At 41.5% G+C, this 27,942-nt stretch overlaps 1 pseudogene; it reads right to left on the reverse strand.

The window, feature by feature from the left end:
- Positions 1 to 407: 407 nt before the first annotated feature.
- On the reverse strand, positions 408 to 27,560 carry LOC110167904 (ubiquitin carboxyl-terminal hydrolase 38-like; annotated as a pseudogene).
- Positions 27,561 to 27,942: the final 382 nt, after the last annotated feature.

A 27,942-nucleotide genomic window follows, 5' to 3' on the forward strand; every position in this document is an offset into this window, starting at 1 on the left:
ATGAACTCATTTTTTGTCTAAACATGATGTTACGGCAGTGTTCTGCCTTTGTGGGGGGAGACTCAGGGTGGGGACTCCGTCTCTAATCCAAAATGGTCACCCAGATGATTTGGACTTCCCCTCCTTAAAGAAGATGTCTTTGGGCTGAAGAATGAACAAGAAACACAGGGCAGGAGTGAGGCCGTCATTGATGGCAGAATTCTCGGTCCAATGTGGGGTAGTGAGTCGAGATGGTGTTTTAGGGCGTGTAACCCAGGGTGAGGGCAGAGCTTGACAACGTGAATACCCTGTAGATAACGCCAGCTAAAGAGGTATTGAGGATGGATGCACCGCAAAGGTCTGCTGTGTGGGTGCATGCATGGAACATTCGTAGGGCGGCCGCGGACTGCAACACAAGGCGGCAGTTCCTACCGCGGAGCAGAGATGTGTTGGAAGGTAAGATATTTCAGCTCCTGTTCCTACTGGAAGAGTTTATTGTCTTCGACAGCAGCATCCAGAAGCTCTTTCTGTAGTGGAGGGTCAACATTCATCCTCAACTCATTGTCCAGGTCTCTTCTGTTTCCTGTACATGAGCACATACTCTGTGTCGTGAGTCATACTTTGAGCTGATTGGAAGGAGACATAAGTGACTTTGCTGTCATTAAACAGAATCCAGTCTTGCTCTGAATGACCAGTAGAGGACAATGTGTCTCCATGCTCATGTGAAAATGCCAGAGACGGGCAAGAGGAAAGGACACACAGCAGACACACACCCATAAGAATAATAATATCCGCTTTCTGATGACAACCCTGAGTGCATCAGCACAGAGCACAGAACATAAGGGACTGACTGAACACATGCTCTGGGCTTCTGTGTGTGCACTGAAAGACCCATCAAACATGGAATGGAGACTTTGTCCAAACTCTTTCTCATCACATGTCTCTTGGCATCATATTCAAATCACAGCAGAGTCAGAATGAGGTATTCTTGCTCTGATATGATTTTTAAAGTCCTTTCTGCTCTTTGGAGGGAGCTACATTTTTTACAAGAGTAAGTATTACCTCCATCAAGAACTTCTCGTGCCAGGAAATAATTGATGAGATCGTGCTCAGAGGTGGCAGAGGCACAGAATTCTAATGGCAAGTCTGTAAAAAGCTCTTCTTTCTCTGAGATGCTGTTACAGTGCATACAGAGGATCCTGGTGAGCAGCTTCCCACCAAAGCTCTTCTCTATTAAAGTTCTGTTATTGGCCTTTCTGTGGTCAGATTCCTGCAGGATCTTCTCCTCTTCATGCAGCTGGACTAGAAGAACCCTGAGGTTTGCCCTCTGAGTGTGTTCAAGAAAAGGAAACAGTAACTGAAGCTTTTTCATGAGCTTTTCTTAGCCACAGAGATTTAAAGACAAATCAGTGAAATCAGTGGCCATAAAGAGGGTCTGCAGGATGCTGTTCATGTAGCAGATATTCCCCAGGTTGACCAGGCCTGTTTTGCCAGTCTCAGATTTCTCAGATGGTCTCAGAAAAGCTGGATTGAAAGAGCCGGACTGAGAGCTCCAAGCACTTTGACTCAACATAAACCTGATCACATCTCCTCCAGGTTTTGGAAGATCCTTGATGGACTCAAGTATGTGAGAGTAAAGGAACCAATAGCGGTGCGTCATACAGTGCAAAACTCTGGAGAATTGCAGTAAAGATGCATTGCTGCCATCAAATCCATCAGTTTTTAAGGTCTGGACAAATGGAACAACACAGGGAACAACCAAATGAAAGGCTTCTGGAGAATAAAGGAAACTCAAGAGCATGTGCGACAGCACCTCCAGTGGTTCCTGACGCACTATGGGGTACCACAGTCGAATAAATTCTAGCTCCATTTTCTATCTCCAAGCGTCACATCAGTAAGTATAGTGAACAACTCAACTGCAGCCAGTTCTCTTACTAGTGCAATCACCCAGATGTCAACTTTGTGGGCCAGAGGTCAGGACAACCAATCAGTCATCCTGCAGAGGACCTTGGTCAGGTTTGCATCTTCTGCCCTGTTGTCTGACTCTTTAAGAACTGTGTGATCATCTGCACAGGGATGTTTTGGACCAGACAGGCCAAAGCAATGAAGGGCTCATGTGAGAGCTCTGTTGAAGCTATAATAGAAAAGAGCTCCAGCAGTGGTGGCTCCAGTGTGGTCAATTCAGTCTTCCAGATGTTCTGGAGCAGCGTGCAGACCTGTGCATGCTCATTTGGGTCACATATTCTCTCTGCCCTTGCCCTCATCATTGGCAGGGCAATGATGAGGTCTTCCTACTGATGGAGGCAGGATGACAGCACTGACTTCCTCAGGACAGTATCCCAGGTGTGTTGTTTTATTTTATTTAATTATTTATTCAATATTTTACCAGGCAAGTCAATTGAGAACCCCTTCTCATTTACAATGACGACCTGGCCAAAAGGCAGTATAAAACAGAAGAACAAGACAAACAAAACACTCTCACACATCAACCACAACATGAAACACTGAATAGAGACATAAGACTGTGAAACATTCGTCCTGGTTTATAGTCCCATGGCACCAAACCTGTATAAATCAGCTGAGCGGACACATCACAACACATCATGACTCTGAGGAAGAGCAGGGAGCAGAACAAACTGTCAGGAATAAAAACAACTGGTCTGACAAAAAGAACCTAATCACATAAACATGGCAGATTTATGCACAATCATTGCTTGAAACACTAAACTCTGTTCATCTGAGGTGAGACAAATGTCATTTTGTTTGTAAATGATGTGTAACCAATGAGTAGTGATGGAGAGATGAAGCCTCATGAAGCACTGAAGCGTTCCATCCATTTACTCGACTCTTGAGCCGACACTTCAAGGTGCTTCATTTGCTCCACTGCACCATCAAGAGGACAAAAACATTTAGAACAGGCAGAGTGAAAATCGAACAATCAACATGATCATCGAGGTTCTGATACAAAGATTTAAATATGTAAATATATTCAAATTAAATATTTGAATGTTTGTGATTTCAACATAAAGTGTGAATGTATTAACCTGGAGACTGTGTTCATGATATAAAGGCTGAGTTAAAAAGAAAAAGAAGGAACAAATTGGAGATCAGGGTGTAATGTGACTTTGCTCGTGTTACGACTTTATGTGTGTGCTTATGCCACAATAAGGAGGGCAAAATAGGGTCATTTTATTCATTTTTATTTAAAAATATTAATTTCTCCACAGTATTTGGACTCAGACGGTTTCTTTTTTACAGAGAATTTGCCCTGCTTAAAAAACAAAAAACAAAAAACACAGTGCACAGATGAAGCAGACGTGCAGAGAAAAAACACTTGCTGTCTCCATCGCAAAAAAAAAAAAAAGAATCTAAATACAATGTACCAAACTCACAATAACCCAAAACCACAAAATGTTTTGGGTGAATCCGTTGTGTTTCACTGGCCCTTATGTTTCGAATCGCGCCAAATCCGAGAACCATTTCCTGAAGCGGTCACGTGGTAGAGTCGGGCAGCGAGGCTTCGGGTGTCATCATTTTTGGCTCCTCCCCCAAATGAAGCGAGCCTCGATACGCGCTTCGCGGAAACACCCCCTTCATTACTCGACACAGGCTTCGAAGCCTCGGCACATCTCGTAACATCACTACCAATGAGCTCCTTCGTTTCAAATGTGTCACCGAAATAAACAAATCAGATCCCTCTGAATAAAAAAACAAAACTAAAAACAAACAGACATATCATTCTGAATATGCCAGACAAAGAAGTAACAAAAACATGCACCGAAATATCTCCAGAAAAATATATTTTGAGTCAGTTTTCCAGTACAGTTACTCTTTCATTTGGTGGTATTCAGGGAATCACAGAGTCCCTCACCATCATTCAATATGATCAGGGTTCCCACGGTCATGGAAATCCTGGAAAAGTCATGGAAACTCAAAATGTCATTTCCAGGCCTGGAAAGTCATGAAATTTTGTAAATTCAGTGAAAGTTTTGGAAAAGTCATGGAAATTGAAAATGTCATTTCCATGACAATAAATGCTCTGACAGGATTTTGAATGTTAAAAAACTATAATCCCAAACCATAAGGTGAGTGGAAAGGGTTAACATTTGATATTTAGCCCTAAAAGTCTGATCAGTTCTACACATGTAGGTGCTGTAAAGTCACGGAAAATTCACTTTCTGGAAAAAGTCATGTAAACATTTTGAAATGTTGTCAGTGAAAAAGAGTGGGAACCCTGTATGATGCACGGCTCACAGTAGAGAATATCACGATATGGTGATAGACGTGATCATCTTATACTGCACATGAACCTCTGTGATACACCATTTTCAATATGAAACTCATCAGTGTAATCATTTCAAACTGTGTAAACAAGTTTCTTTAGGGACATGCCCGGAGCTGACCCCCCCGAGAGACACTGCAGAGAGAGACGGGGGGGGGGGGGGGGGTGACTGCAGGTGGTTGGTTAGATGCCACGAGGAGGTTATAAAACGGTTACTATGGTATGAGGTTGAGTTTGGAAGTAAATAAGTGTGCACTTCTAGTCTAGTCTAGTTCATGTTCACATTTGAGTTCTGTCAGCAGGGAGCAGTGTGTCGGATAAAAACAAAAAGAAATGACAGCAGATTTAAAAAAATAAATAAATATTTGATGAAATCTGAAGTTTGGAGCAGTGACTTTGACTGAATACAAAGAAGGACATGGGTCAAAGACAGGTAAGAAGCAAACTGATATTTTTAGCACCACATTGGATTTTCCTAAACTGTGGTCTGGGCTGTACTTGTGTTGTCTTGATTCTAAAGATTCTTGTTTTGGATACTAAGGATACACTCAGTACTCAGTACTGATTCAGGTACCACCATGATAATGAAACTCTCAACATTACATAGTAGTACTTTTGTTTCTGTTCCCATGTGGTCTTATATCTGTGTGTGTATTTTTCAGACTATAATTTGCACTTTTTTTTCATGGTTTGGGTGTTTCCTGTGACTTATACTCTGGTGTGACTTATATATTAAAATGTTCACACTGAAGCAGTGAGAGGTTCTAGTCTTGTGTGTGAGTATCTGCTGCTCCTGTTCCTCCTGTACCACTGTCACTTCACTCTACTGCACATGTCTCCTGCAGAAAGAGCCTCTGTTCTGTCTGTATCATGTCAGTCGATTGCACCATTACTTCTGCACCACTGAACAATTTAACATTTTAGCATTTTTAGGCTGGAGCGACTTGTAGTCTGAAAAATATGGTAATCCCTCAAGAAAGTTTCATTTCTCTAGGGTGACTGGGACTTTTTAGTATCAATACCTGCTCAAATAATAATCTAGTTTCAATATTAGTTTTAGGGCGTGCACTGCGCACCTCTGATTTCAAACAGACCAGATGTAGGTGTGGAGAGAGTGAACAGCTCTTTTTACCTTTAGTTCAGTAGAGACTGGGAATTCCAAGTCTGAGATTATCCAAATGATTCCAGGGAAGGTGTGTGGAGTTTAAAAACACAATGGAGCACTTCCTGTATTACCACATGACATCACAAGGTGTTTCCTTGTTTGAGAGAACTCAGCTTAAACGTGCAGAGTTTATGTGTTAAACATGTGTGAATAAAACAAAACACAACTCCAGGTCGAAACGTGATGTTGAAATTTAAATTTGAATTCATGAAAAACTGATCAAGTTTATTTTAAACAGTTTGCAGCAGTCCAAAGTTATTCCTTATTTACCTTATGCATTCTGAGCGTCCCGATTATTCACTGCGACGAGGTTATAAACACTTTTCACAACTCTCAGAGACCAAAGCAAAGTTTTGTCGTGACGAAGCATGCTAATGTGCACTTCCTGATTATGGGACATTTCATTGCTTTCTAATTAGATGCAGTATGGTATTAAACCTTTCTATCTTCATGGAAACCAAACCAGACCAATTTACAGGTCAAAAAACGACTACGCTCACAGTCAGAGGGCCTGTTTTTTCTGGAATTTTTGAACAATAAAACCACCTGTAACCAGTGTTGGGAAGTTTACTTTTAAAATGTATTCCCCTACAGATTACAGATTACATACCCCAAAATGTAGTTTGTAACATAATCCATTAAATTACTTAAAGTGAGTAAAGTAATGGGTAAAGCTGTAGAGAAGCAAAGACAAGGATATCTCAACATGAGATGTTTAGTCTGATAAAAGAAAATGAGAAGCTCAGATTTTACTGAACCAAATTAAAAATATTATTGATAGAAGAGGAGACACGTATGTGCAGCATGATTTAGTCCTGGTTTAGTCCTGGTTTAGTCCTGGTTTTAGTCCTGGTTTAGTCCTGGTTTTAGTCCTGGTTTTAGTCCTTTAATCAGAATCCATGATGCCACTGACTGGACTCCACAAACATCAAACTGTATCAGGCTTTTGTCAGATCAGTCCAGCGCTCAGTAGGCGTGGAGCTCTTCTTCGCTGTGGTCACACTGGGTCCGTGTGAGCCCAGAGCGGGTGATGGATGAGGGGGGACGGGCGGCTGATGGAGGGGCCTGGGGGGGGCCTAACCACGCGTCACGCCGCACTTAAAGCCATCTCTGTTTGTGATTGAAAACCGCCGGCCGCAACACTCAATGACTAGTGTCCCGGACCTTTGGCGCCGGATTTCCGCCTCATATAAACCGGTATGAATGATCGGAGGCTGCCGTAACCCGCGGCGACGCTCCTGTTTACTCCCCTGTGTCCAGACCATTACCCTCAGAGCGGCCGCAGATCCATCACTGCGAGCGGCAGGGAGGGGGCGGGGCTATGGCAGAGGAGGGAAGAGTTTGGGTTGTGTTGAAATGGGTTAGACATGATTGGAGACAGACTGAGGTGTTTTTTTTTCTCATTACACTGAAAAAAAAAGGTTGCTGGATTTCCGTAAAAAGTTATAGAAAGCGGTTGCATGCAATAAAATTATATTTAGGCTTTGAAACTTATTTTGATCCTCTCTACACATATTTGTCTCAGAACATGAATGTCACTTTTTCATGTTGATGAAATTTGATCAAATCATGCTGAATATACATATTTATCTTATGTTACCTTATCGTGAAATGTATAAATATGTATAATTTAATTTAATTGATCTAATTCTGTAAAAGAATACAAAAACAGTCTTTAGTTTTCAACAGTTCTGTATTGTCTTAAACAGAATCAAACACACAAGAGCACAAGTACAGAGACACACAGTTTGGAGCTGGACAGTGAGAAGATTTATTTCAGTGAAGAAGCTCTGGTCTCTGTGGACACAGAATAACTCGAAAATCACAGGGTCAAACTGAGGGACCTGAACTCTTTGTGGGAGGAGCAGGTGCTGAGCAAAGCCAAGGGTCTCCTGGCTCAGCCCCTCCATCCTCTGGCTCCTGCTTTTATCCTGATGCCTTCAGGGCGTCGGTTTTATGCTCCAATACGGAAAACCAACTGGTTTTCTAATTCTTTTGTGCCCTGTGCTATTAAATTATTAAATTCTAAGGGTACAGCTTTATGAAAGTTTTACACTGCAATTAGTTTTTTATTTTGAGTTCCACTGGTGGACGGCAATGGACTGACACACTTTGTGTTTGTTTGTGTTTGGGTGTACTCTGAGATGCTGCTAATGAATTGCCTTATGGGATCAATAAAGTTTTCTGAATCTGAATGATGATCACATTCTGATGATCTACTCTGTTGTATATATTTAAATACACTTAAAGCACTTATTACTACAATAATGGACCAGAACAGAATTACAAGAACATTAGAACTGTATCTGCACAAACAAAACTCACCATGTGCTGCTTTTCTTCCTCTAAACGCAGTAACAGGGAGGGCATCTGGTATAAAGTCTCCTAGTGCCACATCACCCTGTAGAAACACGATCACTGTTTCAATAGGAAGTTCATTTTGAAAAATTATTTTTAAATCATTTGAGTTGGTTTACTTACTTTGTTCATCTGTGGTCTGTGGTTTGTTGGTTCTCAAACATCTTCCTTTTTCCTGAAACATCAGCTATAACATTCATGAACTTCCCCACAGCTCCAGCAGAGCTCTGGACGTCACTCTTCTGTTTCATGGAAACAGTTCTTACATTAACTCTAATTTCAAATAAAACACCACAAACATGTTTTAACAATGACGACATTCTAGGCCAGAGAAGCACATAAAATCTTTGAAAAGTCTCACCTCCAGATCAGCTCTGATAATCCTCCTGCTCCACACTGTGTGTCTCTGCTCCTGGAACTGTCCTGTGTCCTGTTACATTTGAATTTTCCCTCCAAAAGTTTTGGGGAGGAGAATTCCAGAGGGACGAGCCTCACCACAGATTATAACAAAGTCATGTTTCCTCAACCTGATTAAAACATGCAGGTCTCACATCGACCACAATCAAGTGACCTTTGTAAGATTTAAACATGCTGGACAGAGAAATGTAAAAAAGTCATATTATTGTTGTCAAATTAGTTTTTGTAATTTGAGCAACCCCCCTCAGACCATTTTTTCAGTGTATGTGAAGTCTGTTGCATTTATAAATGCAAACATAAAGGTCCGAGATTACACAAAACTGACTCTTGTGATCTTGTATTAGGGGTGTGCAAAAATATCAAAATATCAATATATCATATCCTTTAATGTGATGATACAGTATCGATATCGTGGGCTGCTGTATCGATATATTTTCAAGAGTATTTTTTGCTATGTTTTACTAAATTATTTAGTTACAGCTACAGTTTTGTTGTTTGGAAACTTGAAAGGAGACTTGTTGATGCGACAAATTTAACATTTTCACTGTTTTGATGAGTAAAATGTGTGTTTCGTATTCATTTTGCACAAGAAATGGTTTAACAAACACTTTTAGTACCACATCCAACATTTTGTCATTATTTTTTTGTTGAACTGTATCGTATCGAATCGATTTGAAATATATCATATCGTAGGGTGACCATATTTCATATTTCCGTTTGTGAAAACCCGGACACCTTTTTTTTTGTGCAATTTTTTACACCGTATGAACGCGTATTGTGTATTACAGGCGGGTAGTAATTACACACAGGTGGGTCAGGACTACCAGACCGGGGTGGTGGTCCCTCTGTATAAGAAGGGGGACCGGAGGGTGTGTTCCAACTATAGGGGGATCACACTCCTCAGCCTTCCCGGTAAGGTCTATGCCAGGGACTGGAGAGGAGAATCCGGCCGATAGTCGAACCTCGGATCCAGGAGGAGCAGTGTGGTTTTGGTCCTGGTCGTGGAACACTGGACCAGCTCTACACTCTCCATCGGGTGCTCGAGGGTTCATGGGAGTTTGCCCAACTGGTCCACATGTGCTTTGTGGACTTGGAGAAGGCATTCGACCGTGTCCCTCGTGGTGTCCTGTGGGGGGTGCTCCGGGAGTATGGGGTTCGGGGCCCTTTGCTAAGGGCTGTCCGGTCCCTGTATGACCGGAACAGGAGCTGTGTTCATTGCCGGCAGTAAGTCAGACCTGTTCCCGGTGCATGTTGGACTCCGCCAGGGCTGCCCTTTGTCACCGGTTCTGTTCATTGTGTTTATGGACAGAATTTCTAGGCGCAGCCAGGGGCCGGAGGGGGTCCGGTTTGGGGACCACAGGATCTCATCTCTGCTGTTTGCAGACGATGTTGTCCTGTTGGCTTCATCGAACCAGGACCTGCAATGTGCACTGGGGCGGTTTGCAGCCGAGTGTGAAGCGGCTGGGATGAAGATCAGCTCTTCTAAGTCTGAGGCCATGGTTCTCGACCAGAAAAAGGTGGCTTGCCCTCTCCGGGTGGGTGGAGAGTCCCTGCCTCAAGTGGAGGAGTTCAAGTATCTCGGGGTCTTGTTCACGAGTGAGGGGAGGACGGAACGTGAGATTGACAGGCAGATCAGTGCAGCTTCGGACCGTTGTGGTGAAGAGGGAGCTGGTAAATCGAGGCGAAGCTTTCGATTTACCAGTCAGTCTTCGTTCCTACTCTCACCTATGGTCATGAGCTCTGGGTAGTGACCGAAAGGACAAAATTGCGGATACAAGCGCTCGAAATGAGTTTCCTTCGCAGGGTGGCTGGGTGCTCCCTTAGAGATAGGGTGAGGAGCTCAGTCACGCGGGAGGAGCTCGGAGTAGAGCCGCTGCTCCTCCACGTCGAGAGGAGCCAGTTGAGGTGGCTTGGGCATCTGTTCGGGATGCCTCCTGGGCGCCTCCCTCAGGAGGTGTTCATGTCCCGCCGGGAAGAGGCCCCGGGGAAGACCCAGGACACGCTGGAGGGACTATGTCTCTCGGCTGGCCTGGGAACACCTTGAGGTTCCCCCGGAGGAGCTGGAGGACGTGTCTGGAGTGAAGGAAGTCTGGGAGTCCCTGGTTAGGCTGCTGTCCCCGTGACCCGGCCCCGGATAAGTGGACGAAAATGGATGGATAGATGGGTCAGGACTAAACCAGGTCTAAACCAGGACTAATCTTGGACTTAAGAGAGAAAACGGCGAGCAGTTTGTCCGCAAAGCGCGATCGGGCAACTGCCGCGTTTACGTCCGTGAGGTGTGGAGCTGAGCCGGTCCTTTCTCCTGCGGTCACCTCCAAGCCCGTCCTGACAGTGAGTCCTGTTTCAGTTCTGGTTTAGTCCTGGTTTAGTCCTGGTTCAGTCGTGGATTAGTCCTCCTCTTCAGTCCTGGAATCAGTCCTGGGTTTAGTCCTGGTTTAGTCCTGGTTCAGTCGTGGATTAGTCCTCCTCTTCAGTCCTGGAATCAGTCCTGGGTTAGTCCTGGTTTAGTCCTGGTTTAGTCTTGGTTCAATCCGTGGCATAGGCAGCGCAAAAGTTTGATATAATCTCGGGTTAACGGGCAGGTGCGGTCCTGTACTGGCGGGTGCGGTGTTGTACTGGGGGTCTCCAAAAATGGACCAGTGCGGGACCCTGCGCTGTTGGGCTCCATTATGGAATAAATGAATCTTCAGTTTGTTACATAAAGAAGGAGGAAAATAACTTGACGACAGTAGCAATAAGTTTTAAGAAGGAAGTAAAAAGGGTTGCACCTGTCCTGTCTGAGAAAAGTGTATAAAGTTTGTGCTGAGGGGTTTTACAGCCTTAACACAGATAGAATAATTGTAAAATATAAAGTTGATACTTCGCGGATTTCACCTATCGCAGGTTATTTTTAGAACATAACCCCCACGATGAACGAGGGACACTGTCCTCTCACCTCCAACCTGTGCACATGACCTCCCACTTGTCCCGAGAGACTCTCAGTTTAATGCCCCCAATGAACGGTACTGAAAACCCGGACATTTGCACCACTTTATGAAAAAATGGGGAAAAACGGACGTTTGGTCACCCTATCATATCGAACTAAAAGAGCACTGTATCGAGGTATGTATCGTATCGGCAACTTCTTAATGATACCCAGCCCTAGCTTTTAGACATGTTATTACTGCTCCCAGACCTGGAGTTGTGTTTTGTTTCATTTACACATGTTTGAGTAAGTCTTTATTATAAGTCTGTCCACATCTCTAAAGCTCAAAATACTCTGTACCACCTTGTGATGTCATGTAGTGGAAGTTTTCAAGTGACCAGCTCCTTTCACCTTAAGGTCAATAGAGATGGACAAATCCAGGGTTGAAATTATCCAGATGATTCTAGTGAAGATGTATGGAGTTTAAAAACACAATAGAGCACTTACTGTATTAGAACTTGACAAGACAGGAGTGTTTTCAGTTTGTCAGAAGAAGTAAAGATGCAGGTTTAGAATGTGAATGAAACAAAACACAACACAACTTCAGGTATGGCCGACGGGGCGGCGTCTCGTGGGGGGTGACATGAGCCCCCCTGATCCTCAAGTCTTTTCTTCCTCAATTTTCTTCCTCAAGTTTTTGGGGGGGCACCAGGAGGGGGTCTCGCCCGGGGTGCAGATCAGTGTAGAATCACCACTATTTGTGATGAGGAGACAACTCTGTAACACAGATTAGAAAAAAGCACGATATGAGCCCTTTAATGTTCTAAGTGAGGAGAAAAAGTGCCCCTGCACCAGGGGCGGACTGGCAATCTGTTGGTGTACCGGCTGTCCTCCGTACTAACAGCAGAGGGCGCTAATATGATAATGTGCTCATTTGTCAAGCATAAATTGCATAGGGCTAAAAGGCGACTAAGGCTACGTTCAGATTGCAGGGCTTAATGCTCAATTCCGATTTTTTTGGTGAAATCCGATGTTTTTGCGAGGTCGTTCACATTTCCAATTAAATGTGACTTGTATTTGACTCCAGTGTGAACAGTAAACAGCCCGAAAGTGTCCTGCATGTGCACTGGAGACACGACGACGTCAACCGCAGCGAGCGTGCTCTGTGTTTACAGAAGTTGTCCAAACATGGACGCAGCATTGAGCACCTGGAGATTTTAAAGTTCCTCTCGTACCAGAGCCAGAACATGAACAACTTACTTGTTTTAAGGAGGAGACTGAGAAGGAGAAGGACGAGGTTTTTGGCCGTGGTGTTTTGTGGGACAGTGGCAGCGACGTCCGTTGAAAGGAACGTGTGGATGTGGAGACGGTAGCCAAGAGTGGTGAGTGGTGATGTGCTTCACTTCAGTGACATGGAGTTCATTAACAATTTTTGCCTACTTCAGCGCAGAATAGTGACGTTTGTGGCTTGTTGATAACGTGTAGGTGGATGAATGCACTTTGACTGTTCAGACTGAAGTCACATGTCAAAAGATCAGATATGTATCGGTTTCAGGAGCACATATCCAAGTGTCCTGGGTCACATTTGAAAAAATCTGATCTGTGTCCTTCAGACTGTCATTAAAAGATCAGATACAGGTCACATAGGGGCCAAAAAATCGGATTTGGGTCACTTCAGGCTGCAGTGTGAACGCAGCCATAGAGGACTGGGTCGCTCGTTGGTTTCAGCACATGTCAAATATGTCAAACAGAAAATGTAAGGAGAAAGGAGGATGGGAAAAGCAAAGTCACTTGAAGCAGAAAAATGCAAAAAATTGTACAGTTCTTTCTGCCAGCAGCAGTGTGACTGTCGTCAGCAGCAGTAGTTATGTCATAGGTGACGTGAGTGTGTGATTGACAGGGTGGCACAAAACAGTGACCTGTTGAGGAAACTTTTACTCCCACTGACTGCCACATCCTGGATTAGGCAACATGACAACATTTCAGTGAGTTAGGTGTTTTTGTAAATAAATAATCAGAAAGAGTCTATTTTTGTGTGTTTTCTTCAATTATTTCATTAGTGATTTATTGAAATTGTTCATTATTAATTAGTAAATGTAGGTAGGCCTATTTGTGAGGGAAAAGTCTAGGGCTGTTTTTTGGTCCCAGTCCGTCCCTGCCCTGCACCTGTGGTCAGGAAACTAGCCGAGTGTGCCACTGAAAAAGGAAAGAAATATGGGCAAAAGCTGGGAGGCAGTTTATTTTGAGGTACAAAAGGAACAAAGGAGTTTAACGAGTCATAGTCCAGTCTACTCGGTCCAGTCTACTTCTGCTCTTCTTTCTTTATTGTTCGTCAAACTTGAACCGTCAATAAATGCATTGTTATTAGCATTGTGATTAGAACTGCCTCCAGCCATTTATCTTCGTGATTTCAGTGGAACACAAAGCAAAACCAAGAGCTGCAGAAATTACCAACAGAAGACAGATTGATTTTTTCCCCCCTCATTATTAAAGGGCCCATATTACGCCTTTTTCTGATCTATGTTAGACACTTGTTTCCCTGTCAAAAAACAGACCTGGAGCTGTGTTTTGTTTCATTCACACATGTTTAACACACAAACCCTGCACATTTAGGCTAAGTTCTTGTAGAGCAGTGGTGCCCAATACATCGATCGCGATCTACCAGTCGATCGCCAAGGTCATGTGGGTCTCGGACTCGTGTTTGGATTCAGTCTTGTCTCTCACTCGAGATCTGACACTCAACAAGTGTGATCATATTTCATTACGGCCGCTGCTGTTGGTAATAAACTTGTAGCGGGTGCAGGAGTGTGTGGGGCGTCTCAGTGCAGCCTGTGCGCTCATTTGAAACCCGCGGAGACTCTACGGCACATCACAAACACACACGCTCCCTATGCACGGCTCGTCTGCAACAGCGTGTGCCCTCGTGTACCAGCGTGCATCACAGGGCAGGTTCAACTTCCTAAACATCCTACCTGTCCATCTGCCTCACGTCAGCACGCCGCCCCTCGCCTTTTCACGCTCTCGCTCCTTCCTGCGTACAGCCAACACAAGCCCCTCCCACAGTGCGGCTGATTAGAAGAGCAAGACCAAACGTGAAGCAAAAACCAGTCTAAATTTGTGTTACAGTGTTGGCACAAAGCAGGTCTACAGCATAGAGTGGATCTACAGAACAGACCTACTGCCACATTTGGCTGAAGTTTGTCTAACAAAAGTGCACAAATGCATCTGTGTTTGTCACGATGTGTGTTTGGTTTGGTAAATGTGCAGAGGCTGGTAAATATCACTGCAAAACCAGAAAAGAATGCAACTCCAGTTTGGAACTTTAAAAAACAGGTTTAAAAATCTTCCTTCACTTTTTTCACAGTTTTGTGTAAAGTGCCAGAGGAAGTTCTCTTAAAGAAGAGGTTCTCAAACTGTGGGTGAGGGTCCAAAAAAGGGGCACAGAGTGTTTCAGTGCAGTTTGTTTGGCTTTGTATTAGGTAGATCATTTTGACTTGGTAATTTTGTAAGTAGCTCGCATGCTGAAAAAGTGTGAGCACCACTGTTGTAGAAAAATGCTCTGTTCCACCTTTTTGATATAGTAATAAGGAAGTGCTCCACTGTGTCTTTAAACTCCATACTCTTTCACTAGAATCATGTGGATCATTTCAGGTCTGGAATTGCAGATCTCGACTCAACTAAAGGTAAAAGGAGATGTTAACTTGAAAATTACCGCTTCGTGACATCACAAGGTGGAGCATCGGAGCTTTGACGATGCAGACAGACTAATAATAAAGGATTACTCCAGCATGTGTGAACGAAACAAAACAAAACACAACTCCAGGTCTTAAAATGACGATATTGGATCAAAACGCACACATACAGGTGCTCATCAGACCAGAGGGGCTTGAATTCTTGTTGAAGAAAAAGGATTGTAGTAAATTGTAGGATTGTTGTAGAAAGAGGATGGCATACAGGTGTATTTATTAACAGTGTTGGGCAGTAACAGATTACATGTACTGGAGTTACGTAATCAGAGTACAAATTATGAATAACTGTATTTAGTTACAGTTACTGTATATATACTGCTATATCCCTTTTTTTTTTTTCTTGGTAATTCCACTCATTGCCGGACACTAAACCAGGACTAAACCAGGTCTAAACCAAGTCTAAACTAGGACTAAACCTAGACTAAACCAGGTCTAAACCAGGACTAAACCCAGACTAAACCAGGACTAAAACCAGGACTAAACCCAGACTAAACCAGGACTAAAACCAGGTCTAAACCAGGACTAAACCCAGACTAAACCAGGACTAAACCAGGTCTAAACCAAGACTAAACCAGGACTAAACCAGGTCTAAACCAGGTCTAAACCAGGACTAAACCCAGACTAAAACCAGGTCTAAACCAGGATTAAACCCAGACTAAACCAGGACTAAACCCAGACTAAACCAGGACTAAACCCAGACTAAACCAGGACTAAACCCAGACTAAACCAGGTCTAAACCATGTCTAAAACAGGATTTAACAGGACTAAACCATGCTGCGTGGACTGTACCTCTTCTATCAATCATATTTTTAATTTGGTTAAGTAAAGACTCTGCCTTTTCAACATCTTATGTTACGATATCCTAGTCTTTGCTTCTCTACAGCAAATCAAGTAATCCAAAGTATTCAGATTACGTTACTCACTTTAAGTAATTTAATGGATTACGTTACAAACTACATTTTAAAAGTAACCTTCCCAACACTGTTTATTAATGGCCAACGCATTTCAACTACTTCTGAGTCTTCATCAGGGCTGATAGATTGAGCAACAGGTATTTATAAGGATCATGACCCCAAACACGTGATTATTAAAAACTAAATATCCTTAATCATTCATATACATAAACATGTTGAATCCAAGTATATTGATAACATGCAATTCTAACACAACAGATACAAAACACTCTTCTGTACAGGTTGGACTATAATCAGTGACACATATTTCCCTTAGCACACTTCATCAAGAATAGTTTTAGGTTTACATTATCACAAGTAGAAAATACCAAAAATTTTGTAAGAAAAGTTATTAAAAATACCCGGGTATTTAGTGGCCAATAAACACTAATTCAACATGACGGACGGAGCGAGAAAGCACGTAAAGGGTATTGATCCCGGTTATTTATCCACTCTAACGGCAGAGGACCCAAGACCATTTGACCAGAAATTGGTCATAAACATCAATGGAGCCAAATCACCCTTTTCAACCCCGACAAAAGGTGGACCAAACCAAATTTCTGGTCAGAATCGCCAACTACCTGGACAAATATTCACTTGGGAGATATCCACAATGACTTGGTGGAAACTCCTGGGTCATTCACAGCAGAAAAGATGAAAACCTCCAAGAGTCTCGATGTGTTGTTGAACTTGTTGGAGTCCACGGTTTGTTAGGATCTTCTACGTTTGCTCTGTGGATGTTTGAAAGCCGTTTAATTCACCGTTGGCGGTTCTTTTCACTCAGAATACGAAAAAGACATTTTCCTTCTGTGCTTCTATTTGTGCATCCGATAATGCAGCAGGAATTTACCATTATCGGGAATAAATACGTGAGGTTACACACTGTGTTTGACCGCTACTGTGTTTCTTGCCTCCGACCAAAATATTTCCCAGCATGCAACGCGGGCTTTTAATAACAATGATGTCAGCACATTTGAAAAAATCGGATCTGTGTGGTTCAGACTGTCATTAAAAGATCAGATACAGATCACATAGGGGACAAAAAAATCAGATTTGTGTCACTTCAGGCTGCAGTGTGAACGTAGCCTAACTGTTTGTTGTGGTAATTGTGCCTTTTCTATCTTTCCGTCTTGAATGTGGAGGCTGCGGTAGAAATTTTGAGCAGTTCTAAGCTTTTTAGGGGCAAATTCTAATACGGCCCTGTATCGCTCTGTATGTAAACCGAATCTGCAGAAACGTGAAGAGGTCCAAGAAGAGAGCCAATTCTCGCAGGATGACGGCCTGGATGACATGTGGAGCAGCAAGCATTAAGGAACACTTTAAATAATATAACTAGTTAGACTATATCCTCCATATCGGGGGACGGGGGCAATCTAGGGCCCGCTAGATCGACACTGAGAACCGGGGGAGGGAGCGATCCGTGCATCTCCGCCGCTAGGACCAGGGGGAGTAATTCGCGCAACTCAGCCGCTAGATCAACACTGGTTTAGTCCTGGTTAAGTCTCGATTCAGTTCTATACCAGTCCTGTACCAGTCCTGGTCCAGTCTTGTACCAGTCCTGGTTTAGACCTGGACTAGTACTCGTCCAGTCGCCTTTATACTAATTGCCCTTCCTATTATTATAGCTGATGTTGTGACATATCCAGTGGTAATATCAGTAAAACAGAGTAATTTACAGACTTTGCTTATCCTGTGCGAATGCGCTGCAAGTAACACAGATGTAGAGGCAGGAATTTACAAATTACCACATGTCCCCAGGTTGTACTTATCCCGGGCGAATAGGGCTCATGTCTACAAAAAATTGACCTCCTGTAATTCTGCAAACTCAGAGCTCCTCAGGTGATTCTCATCCTGGGTGAACGTCTGTAAACTGGCCTGTTTTTTGTTTGTGCATTGAAGCTTAAAGTAATTAACAACGTCTCTAGGGCCCATTTTAGGTCCAAATATGAACTAAATCAACAATATTTATTCTCCGTGGAATACTCGTATCCAGTTTTTGCATTTTTTTTACAATTAAAAACTAAAAAAAACATCAAACTGTGGTATGTGACCCAAAAGTACAGCTGTGTTGTTGGGGCAACTGAGGGCCAGAAATTTGGGTGCTTTTGGAATAAAGTTTGCAAAGTTTGGATAGACTGGCTGCATCAGTGTGAACAGATTAAAACAGAGAGACTGGCTGTTTCATGAGAAATCTGATCTTGTGGATGTCATTGTGATCGTCGATTGCATCAAAGTTGTACGAAACACGGTGTTTGACGATACAGTGCAGACGCATTCTGCTAAAAACAATTAAATAAAAGTAACATTGGTGACATGATGATTTAAAAGGTTCTTGTCTTGTTTCGGTGTGTTTACCAGTGCGACATTTCCAAAATAAAGTTCTAAAAAACATGTAGTTTACTGACATTGCTTATCCCGTGCAAATGTACACAAAATCACAGACGGCGTCATTTAAACTTTACAGATGTTCCTACGTAAAACCTGCACGAAGTTGGCAACCTTTCAAACGCAAACCAACACAAAAACTATGTCTATCGTTTGTGCTTGGTTTGTGCCGTTTTGTGCTGCAAAATGTTTCGTTTGTGCTGTTTTAGTTTTGGAGATATAAAAAATTCTTTTATAGGTCAAATTGGAACCAGCCAGCCCCCAGGAAGCTTCAACATGCTCTAAAACAACATAAAATGGTGTCAATCATTTGTGCTTTGTTTGTGCTGTTTTGTGCTGCAAAAGGTTTTGTTTGTGCCATTATGGTTCGTAAAATATTAACAGTTTAATTTTGGGTCGATGACATCATCCAGCCCCTGAAAAATGTTAAATAATCTCAAAACAGATAATTATATGAAACATCTGAACTTCGTTTGTGCTTTGACAATTTTCAGTTGTTTTGGTATATTTCTAAACTTATTAATTATTAATACATTAATAATTATGTTTGCAGAAATTATATGATGTCATTTCCGCTCAGCTGACAGCAGCAGCTTTAACAAAACTCCACAAAACTAATATCAGGCTGTGGAAAAGTCTGTGTGTCAGTGTTTAGTAACTTGATTCAGGTTTTATATAATAATACAGACTTTTCCACAGCCTCAGATTATTTCTCTTCACTAGTTTTATGGAGTTTGCCGCCATCAGCTAAGCGGAAATTACATCATAATTTCCTCAAAAATAATTATTAATCATTTTAGAAATATACTCGCACAAATGAAAAGACAACACAGCACAAAACAGTGCAAATTAAAGATAAACGCTTCATATAATTTTCTGCTATTTAACATTTTGAGGGGCTGGATGACGTCATCTGCCCAAAGTAAAACTGCTAATATCTTAAGAATCATAATTGCACAAACAAAACAACAACAACACAAACGAAGCACAAACGATCAACATGATTTGGGGCATTTTAAAGCATTTTGAAGCATCCTGAGGGCTGGCCGACCCCAATTTAACCTATAAAAGAACCGTTAATATCTCCAAAACTAAAACAGCACAAACAAAACTTTCTGCAGCACAAAACAGCACAAACCAAGCACAAAGGATAGACAGAGTTTTTGTTTAGACTTGCATTTGCTGGGGCCAACTTCACTAGCCTGATTCATCAGCCAGTTTCACTTCATAGAAAGTGTCTGACCTTGCAGCATTAGGATTCATTCGCTCGACAGTTGGCGGGTACTTTTTTTATTTAACTAATCGCTGTTATTTGGTCGTGACGTATGTAATGCGCCAGGACGCTCAGTGGTGTCCAAGTAATCGCCGGCACAACAGCAAACAAAGCAGAACATGTCCGTCAGTTATCATTGTCGTGTCTGCGAGGTGAACTTGCGAATTAAAGGTGCGATAAAAAATGCAAAGTTTGTATTAGACAAAGGAAGCCCAAAGGAGAATAGTGTATGCAGTCTGCTGTCACAACTCAGGTTGGTTCAGCTCTTCACTGATTCGTCGATGTGTGGTCTACAACTTCCAGGGTTCTTGCAAACCGTCTAGTGTATTCTGATTCCTGACTTAGTTACTGGAGAGAAATTAAATTGAAAGGAGGCATTAGGTGGCGCCAGCCTGACTACAACTTCACAGAGGTCCTAGGAAAAACTAGTGCCATGCAAATTGGGCTTTATGTCGCTGTTGAGTCATGATTATGGAAAGGCGATTAAAAAAATAATAATAAAAAACTTTTGGTAGTCCTGAAATTTCTTGCAGAACAATTTCAAATAATTAAACCTGGTGGGGGGTCCGTCACCTGCTTGTCTCCATGGAGATGTTCAGTGTTGGGAAGGTGACTTTTAAAATGTTTTCCCCTACAGATTACAGATTACACACCCCAAAATGTAGTTTGTAACAGAATCCATTAAATTTCTTAAAGTGAGTAATGTAATCTGAATACTTTGGATTACTTAATTTGCTGTAGAGAAACAAAGACTAGGATATCGTAACATAGGATGTTTGTTTGCTAAAAGAAAATGAAAAGTCCAGACTTTACTTCACCGTATTAAAAATATTATTGATAGAAGAGGAGGAGACACAGTCCACACAGCATGATTTAGTCCTGTTAAATCCTGGTTTAGACCTGGTTTAGACCTGGTCTTAGTCCTGATTTAAATCTAGTTTAGGCCTGGTTTTAGTCCTGTTTTAGACCTGGTTTTAGACCTGGTTTAGGTCTAGTTTAGCTCTAGTTTAAACCTGGTTTTAGTTTCCGGCAATGAGTGGAATTACCAAAAAAAAAAAAAAAAAAAAAAAGGGAATATAGCAAACAGGAAACCAGCAAAGTAACTGTAATCCAATTACCACTCGTTGAAACAGTAACTGTAACTGAATACAGTTACTCATAATTTGTACTCTGATTTCATAACTCCGGTACATGTAATCTGTTACTCCCCAACACTGGAGATGTTACTGTTTTGCCTGGAATGTTCCGTAGTAAGACATTAAATACGTCTATCTAACATTTATTCATTACAGCTGTTTCTATTTGCCAAAAATACAATAATTCTCTCTGTGATCGGGACGCCTCTCCACAGATCTGACCTGTAATGTACCCTGTAGTTGTCTGGCTTGAGATAGTTTAATCTCTACTGTGAAACATTCAAGACAAAGCAGTAACATCTCCATGAAGATAAGCAGGTGGCGGCCTCTCCACGAGAAAAGTCACGCAGTGCACCTTTAAAACTAAAACTAGATTACACAGATTTACATATTCTGCTTAATATATTCTGTCAATCAATAGAAGTTTATTTATCCCTGAGGCTAAATGTAAGCACACAGTTCAAACAGCAGAATAAAAGTAATATATTCACAAAATGATTCTTCACAATAAAGCTCATCCCCAAACTGCCTCCCTCTCGCATTTGTGTCTTTGCTGATATCCACTTAAGAATTCATTCTGTTTTATGAAACAAAATGTCTTTTTTATGGTGAGCACTAAATTTGACTACAACCGAGATCTGCATATCATGTGTCGCAGATATCCTGTTGCCATGACAACCGTCTCCACACCAATATCCCAGTCTGTCAGCACAGAGGAGCTGCTCTCTTTTTCATTTATAAAACTCTGGAATTCTTACTTAAAGGTGACGTATAAACAAAGCCCCACTGTGCAGAGGTCAGACATTGTCAATGAAGCACATTTACGTTACAGACCACAAAGATACATTTTCTATATGTGTCAGATTCTTTAGGTCTACCAAACTGTTTGAAAAAAAATGGGCAGATATACAGTCAGTAAAAGTTTATTCAGTGAAGTACAAGATTTAAAATGAGTGTAAAATGAATAAAAATGTAATATAGAAAATATATAACAATAATATTAAAAAAAAGATCAGTTTCGGCTAAAATCAGAATAAAAAAATGAGTCGGGTGCTGCAGTCACTGTCTGAGTGTCCGTGTGGATCTGGCGCGCTAGTCCCTCTGGCCGCCGCCACGTCACGTAGTTGCCTGTAAAACGGGATTAAAACAAAGACTTTCAGACTGCGGCAAGGACCGCATTTGACTAGCCACACTGCACATCAGGATTGACCGAGTGACGTCCCTTTACTTAGCTCGTTCATGCAGGTAATTCCGCCACGGCTCCGGAGCTGCTGCGGAAACAGAGTACTTCTTAACTCTACGGTGCGATCTACCATCCGGCCTCCCGCATGTCCACAAGGTCCCCCAGATACATCCCTCTACTTAGTTCTTTTTAGGCGTTGTGTCTGTCCTTGTCGGCGCGTTGCTCTGCCTGGTCCAGCCAGTCCAGCTTCGCCCGTTCCCGCTGCCCCACTTGTCAGCCTTCACTTTCCCTCTCCTGCACCTGTCTTGCCCCGTCTCTTCTGGTTCCGGTGTCACATGTGCACACCCCAGGTCCGCGCCCCACTCATGCCCTCTGTCTGTCTTTTCGAGTCCCTGCCCTCCCACAGCCAATAATACTGGGTGGGAGGGAATGTTCAATTAGTTCAGTCCACCCAGTCCTTCACTCCAGTATAAAAAACACAGCACTAAAATCACTGCAAATAAAATCACTGCAAATAAAATAAAATCACTGCAAATAAAATATATACAGAGTAAAAAAAAAACAAGGGCTCTTCTCACATTTGCCATATGCATGCCACTGTTCTCATAATACTAACATTTCAAACTTGATTTTGATACTAAGGAATAGACTAGATACTCCCGACCGATTCTGATCCCACAATGATACATTCATACATTTTACATACCGCTTTTCCACCTTCAATGCACTCAAAGCGTTTTACATGAAGGAGCCACTCACCCATTCACAAATATGTTCATACACCAGTGTACACGACGACACGCAGATCTACCTCCCGCTGAGACCAAACCACCTCCGGAGCCTGGCTGCTCTGTTAAACTGCTTCAACGACGGGAAAAGTTGGATGGCACAAAACTTCCTACAACTCAACAGCTCCAAATCTGAAATCAATAGTATAATCTCCTATATCAGAAACAATGATATCACCTCAACTTCCATCGTCACATCAAAAAAGTCGCCCAATCCTGTTTTCTCCACCTTTGCACAATTGGCAAAATCAAAACTATCCTCTCCTCACCCTGACCTTGAAAAAGTCGTCCTCGCGCTCGTCTTGTCTCGTCTAAACTATTGCAACTTCCTCCTCTTCGGCCTCAACTCCAAATCCATCTCCCGCCTCAAACTGGTTCAGAAGCAGCAGCTCGGCTCCTCACTGGTTTAACATCAACACATCACCCTGTTTTACCTTCCCTTCACTGGCTCCTGTGGGTTTTAGAACCGATTTGAAGATTTTTCTGTTCACTTTTAAGGCTCGTTTAGGTCTTGCACCAAGTTACATTTCAGAAGTTTTAACCCTGTACGATCCCACAGCCGCAGATCCTCAGGCAGGTCTCTGTGACTGTTCCAAAATCCAGGCTCCAGACGAAATAGCTGGAGCCTTTTCAGTCCGGGCTCCTCGGCTTTGGAACGACCTGACTGAGGAGATGAGACTCACAACATCAAGATCATCTTTTAAATCACTTCTTAAGACTTTTATCAGTTGGCCTTCCTTTAACTGGTTTTAGCTTGATTTTATTCCTTATTTCTTCTTATTCTTTTTTCTTTTTATTTCTTTTTTTTAAATATAATTTATTGGATTGTTTGCATCATTGTCTGTTTTTACTTTCGGTTTGCTATTTTTATATTTTTTGTATTATTCTTTGCTGCTTGTACAGCACTTTGTAAACCTTGTTTTTAAAAGTGCTTTATAGACTTTATTACAGACACTGGGCGAGGTGGGTTCAGTGTTTTGCCTAAGGACACAACAACAGCATTCATCTGTGGGAGCTGGAATTTTTCTTTATATAACTGCACATAATTTAACAACCATAAAAGATAGAAAATTACTTTTTTCCCAGTGAAAAGCTGGGACTTGCAGCTTTCCGAGCTTATTTCTCGCATTATCATACGTCATGTGCTCCATCCATTTTGATTGGGCCAAACTTTGCCAAAGAGTGTAGTGAGACAAAATGCTCGATGTTCTGAGTTCATAACAATTGAAAAAGTCGCTCTAAGTGCACTTATTTCTCAAATAAATGGCACATTATGCATCTTGGTCTGTGTAATTGTGCATCTCCTGCTATTTTTATTTGAAAGGTTTATTTCAGTCCAAATGTCCAAATCCAAATGTAACAAACCCCATGGAAATGCAGGAAGTGATGTGGCTCTGTGTCCTGGACCTGATACCAGCTGTTTCCATGACTGACACCAGGAAAGTCATGGGGCCATTGCACTTTTGTTTTGTTTTGAGGCAATAAGGAGATTTTGAGTTTATTTACAGACTTCATATTTTGGACTTTTGTAGCTAAGGGCCTAAATTAAAACAAAAAATTTATGTCCAAAAAGTTGTTTATACATGTTTTCTGTGTGTTTTGTATGAAAGAGTGTGAATTTTATTTAAAAATTGCCCTTAGGTCTGAAAGGGTTACATTATAGCACTTTTTTTTCTATTCCAGTGTGGCCTTATATCTGTGTAATTCCTCAGATATGTGTCAGCATGTGGTGTAGTGGTGTAGACTAGTCTATGTGCTCTTATACTTGTTGTGATACAGCTCAACATCATTCTAAAGTCAATGCTGAGGTTTGAAGTGTGAGTCTGATGTTAACCTAAAACACCCACCAAACCTGTGGACCCAAACACGAGAAGAACAAAGCAGGTTACAAACTTCTCCACACTGGGATCTTGATCATGGGACTGTTTCTCCACAGCGTTCAGACAGAGCTTGCAGATGGCGTTTATAAAGCTCAGGCAGCCATCTCGAGGTTCTCCTGACGTGCCCGGGGCAGGCCCTTATCTCCGGAGGGGGGGTGGTGGGTGTCTCTGGTGTGATTCGCTGTAGACCAGGAGGACAGGAGGATATGAGAAGGTGTGAGGAGCTTATCTGGACACTGCAGCTCCCCAGGCTTATCTGTGAAGCTCCACCCGCTCTTAACCGCGTTTAGGGTCCAACATCGAGCACAGGAGAAGGAAGCGAGGGAGGACGAGAGGAGCAATTTGTATTAGAATCTGGCAACTGGCGGTGCGCAGTAGTGGTTAACATGACATGAATCTACAGAACTGAAGTTTTACATTAAAGCTCCTATATTACCAAAATGGATTGGATGTGACCTAAGGTACTCTTTGTTACAATACATACATACATACATATACATACATACACACACACATACATACATATATATATATACACACACACACATACATACATACATATATATATATATATATATATATATATATATATATATATACACACACACATACATACATACATACATACATACATACACACACACACACACACACACACATACATACATATATACATACATACACATATACATACACACACACATACATACATACATACACACACACACACACACACATACATACATACATACATACATATATATATATATATATATATATACATACATATACATATACACATACATACATACATACATACATACATACATACATACATACATACACACACATACACATACATATACATACATACATACATACATATACATACATACATACACATACATACACATACACACATACATACATACATACATACATACATACATACATACATACACATATACACACACACATACATACATACATACACATATACACACACACATACATACATACAATCCAATCCAATCCACTTTATTTATATAGCACATTTCACAAACAAACTGTTTCCAAAGTGCTGCACAAATACATAAAAAATAACAACAATAAGATGATAAAGTAAATTACTAAAATAATACTAGTCTTAAAGTAATAAAACCAGTAAAATAAAATAAAACCAGTAAAATAAAAATAAAAACTAAATCATAGAATAGAAATAAATAAACCAATAAATAAATTAAATACACACACACACACACATACGCACACACACACACACACACACACACACACACACACACACACACACACACACACACACACACACACACACACACACACACACACACACACACACACACACACACACATACATACAATGAGCAAGGTCACAGGTAAATCTGTAAATAAAAGGACAGAGACGTGACTTAGAATATATAGTTAAAATTTATTAAGATTAAACGGAGCAAGTAGAAATTGAAAATATTGTCTTTTTATACAATTCGCTCCGGAGTATAAGTCGCACCAGCCAAAAAATGCATATTGAAGAAAAAAGAAAAAAAATTGCACTGGACTATAAGTCTCACTTTTTCCGGGAAATTTATTTTACAAAATCAGAGACCAAGAACAGACATTTCCTGTGTAAAGTCAAGTTGTAGTAAAAACAATAGAAGAGAGAAGAACAGACTGTTAACGTCACATATGAACAGTTCTTCAGATAAACTATAACATAAACAACAGAACAGAACAAGTTTACCAAACTCTCCATCTCACTCCAAATCACTAAATCCATTCAATTCTTCATCCTCGGTGTCACTTCTGAACAACTCGGCCTCGACCTCCGGAGGTAAATAGAGCGCCGCTTCCTCTTCTGTGTCGCTGTCGTCAGACTCAGCATCAGTTCCAGTTAGAATTATTCGGGTCTTTCTGAATCCCGACAGGATGGTTTCAGTGTCACTGAAGTCCAGACTTTGTCCATCCATCCAGTGACTTCAGGAAAGTTTCATGATGCATCCTCTCGGTTAATGTGAAGCTGTGTTCTCCATCCCCGCATTCCACCAGTTCCTCACAAGTTTTCCGCTCACTCCAAACTTTCTTTCTGCTGCACGATTGCCGTTTTGGCTGCATATTTCACTACTTGCAGCTGGAGACATGTGCAGTGTGAAGTGACAGCAGACACTGACACATGAGCCTAGAACTTTTCGCAGCTGTCCATGTAAAAATTTTAATAAGTCACACCGGAGTATAAGTCACAGGAAACACCCAAACCATGAAAAAAGTCTGAAAAATACAATAATTTATTCCTACAAAAGAGCCAGGCTTTGGGTAAAACAATAAAATGTCCAATATTAATAAAATACTACTACTACTACTAAAATTTGAATAAAACCTTGTGGTCCTTGGGTAGAGGAACCAACTCCTGAAAACAGAAATTAATGTTAACCAACCAAACAAGGAGAATTTGAAAGGGGGCAGCCTCACCCAGAACAAAACGGAAAGTGCTACTACACAGTCACAACAAAATTACTTAAAAACCCAAAATGCAAACACAAAGGTATAGGCCAAACCCCTCCCAAGTACGACCAGGGAACTTAAACTGAACTAAAGTTAAAAGCCCAGGGACGACAACGATAAAAAACACATTTATTTAAGATGCAGTAGAGCTAAAATATATGATATCACTTTTGAACGAACAGGATAAAACAAATCGAACCAAAAAGAACTCAACAACACAACCTAAAAACACAACAAAACAAAACAGTAGCAGACCAATCCTGCGATAAAAGAACAGACAAGAGTTTAAGAAAAAAAAGGATTAAAACTATGTTAAAACCCTGATTTAAAAACTCTGTCCTACCTCAAAATCTCCAATACTCGGTGGAAAAGGTCTGCCTCTGGTTTAACTTTAGCTCTGAAACAATAGTTAAGACCTATTAAAAGTTTAAAAGAGCTGAAATAATTAAAAGGAAGGAGGTGGTTCAAATCTTACCTGACACCAGCAGAAGTTGGGACTGTGAGGCTTTGATTGACTTCTGCTGGCACAGGGCGTTAAAGTCAGGTAAATCTAAAAAGTAAGCGCGCCCCCTGCTGTCCGCCACACACATGAGGGAGTAACTCTTTATTATTAGTCTGTCTACATCTCCAAAGCTCCAAATGCTCTGTTCCACCTTGTGATGTCATGTAGTTGCAGTTTTCAAGTTTAACTGTTACCTTTAGTTCCGTAGAGATTGGTAATTCCAGATCTGAAATTATCTAAATGATTCTAGTGAAAGTGTGTGTCACAATAAACATGATAGACCAGGGTGTTCACACTTTTTCAGCATGTGAGCTACTTACAAAATGACCAAGTCATAAAGATCTACCTAATACAAAGCCAAACAAACTGCACTGAAACACTCTGTGCCCCTTTTTTGGACCCTCACCCACAGTTTGAGAACCTCTTCTTTAAGAGAACTTCCTCTGGCACTTTACACAAAACTGTGAAAA

This window comes from Boleophthalmus pectinirostris, unplaced genomic scaffold, assembly GCF_026225935.1.
Source record: "Boleophthalmus pectinirostris isolate CB_2022bp ecotype Guang Dong unplaced genomic scaffold, ASM2622593v1 HiC_scaffold_14, whole genome shotgun sequence".
Taxonomy (NCBI): domain Eukaryota; kingdom Metazoa; phylum Chordata; class Actinopteri; order Gobiiformes; family Gobiidae; genus Boleophthalmus; species Boleophthalmus pectinirostris.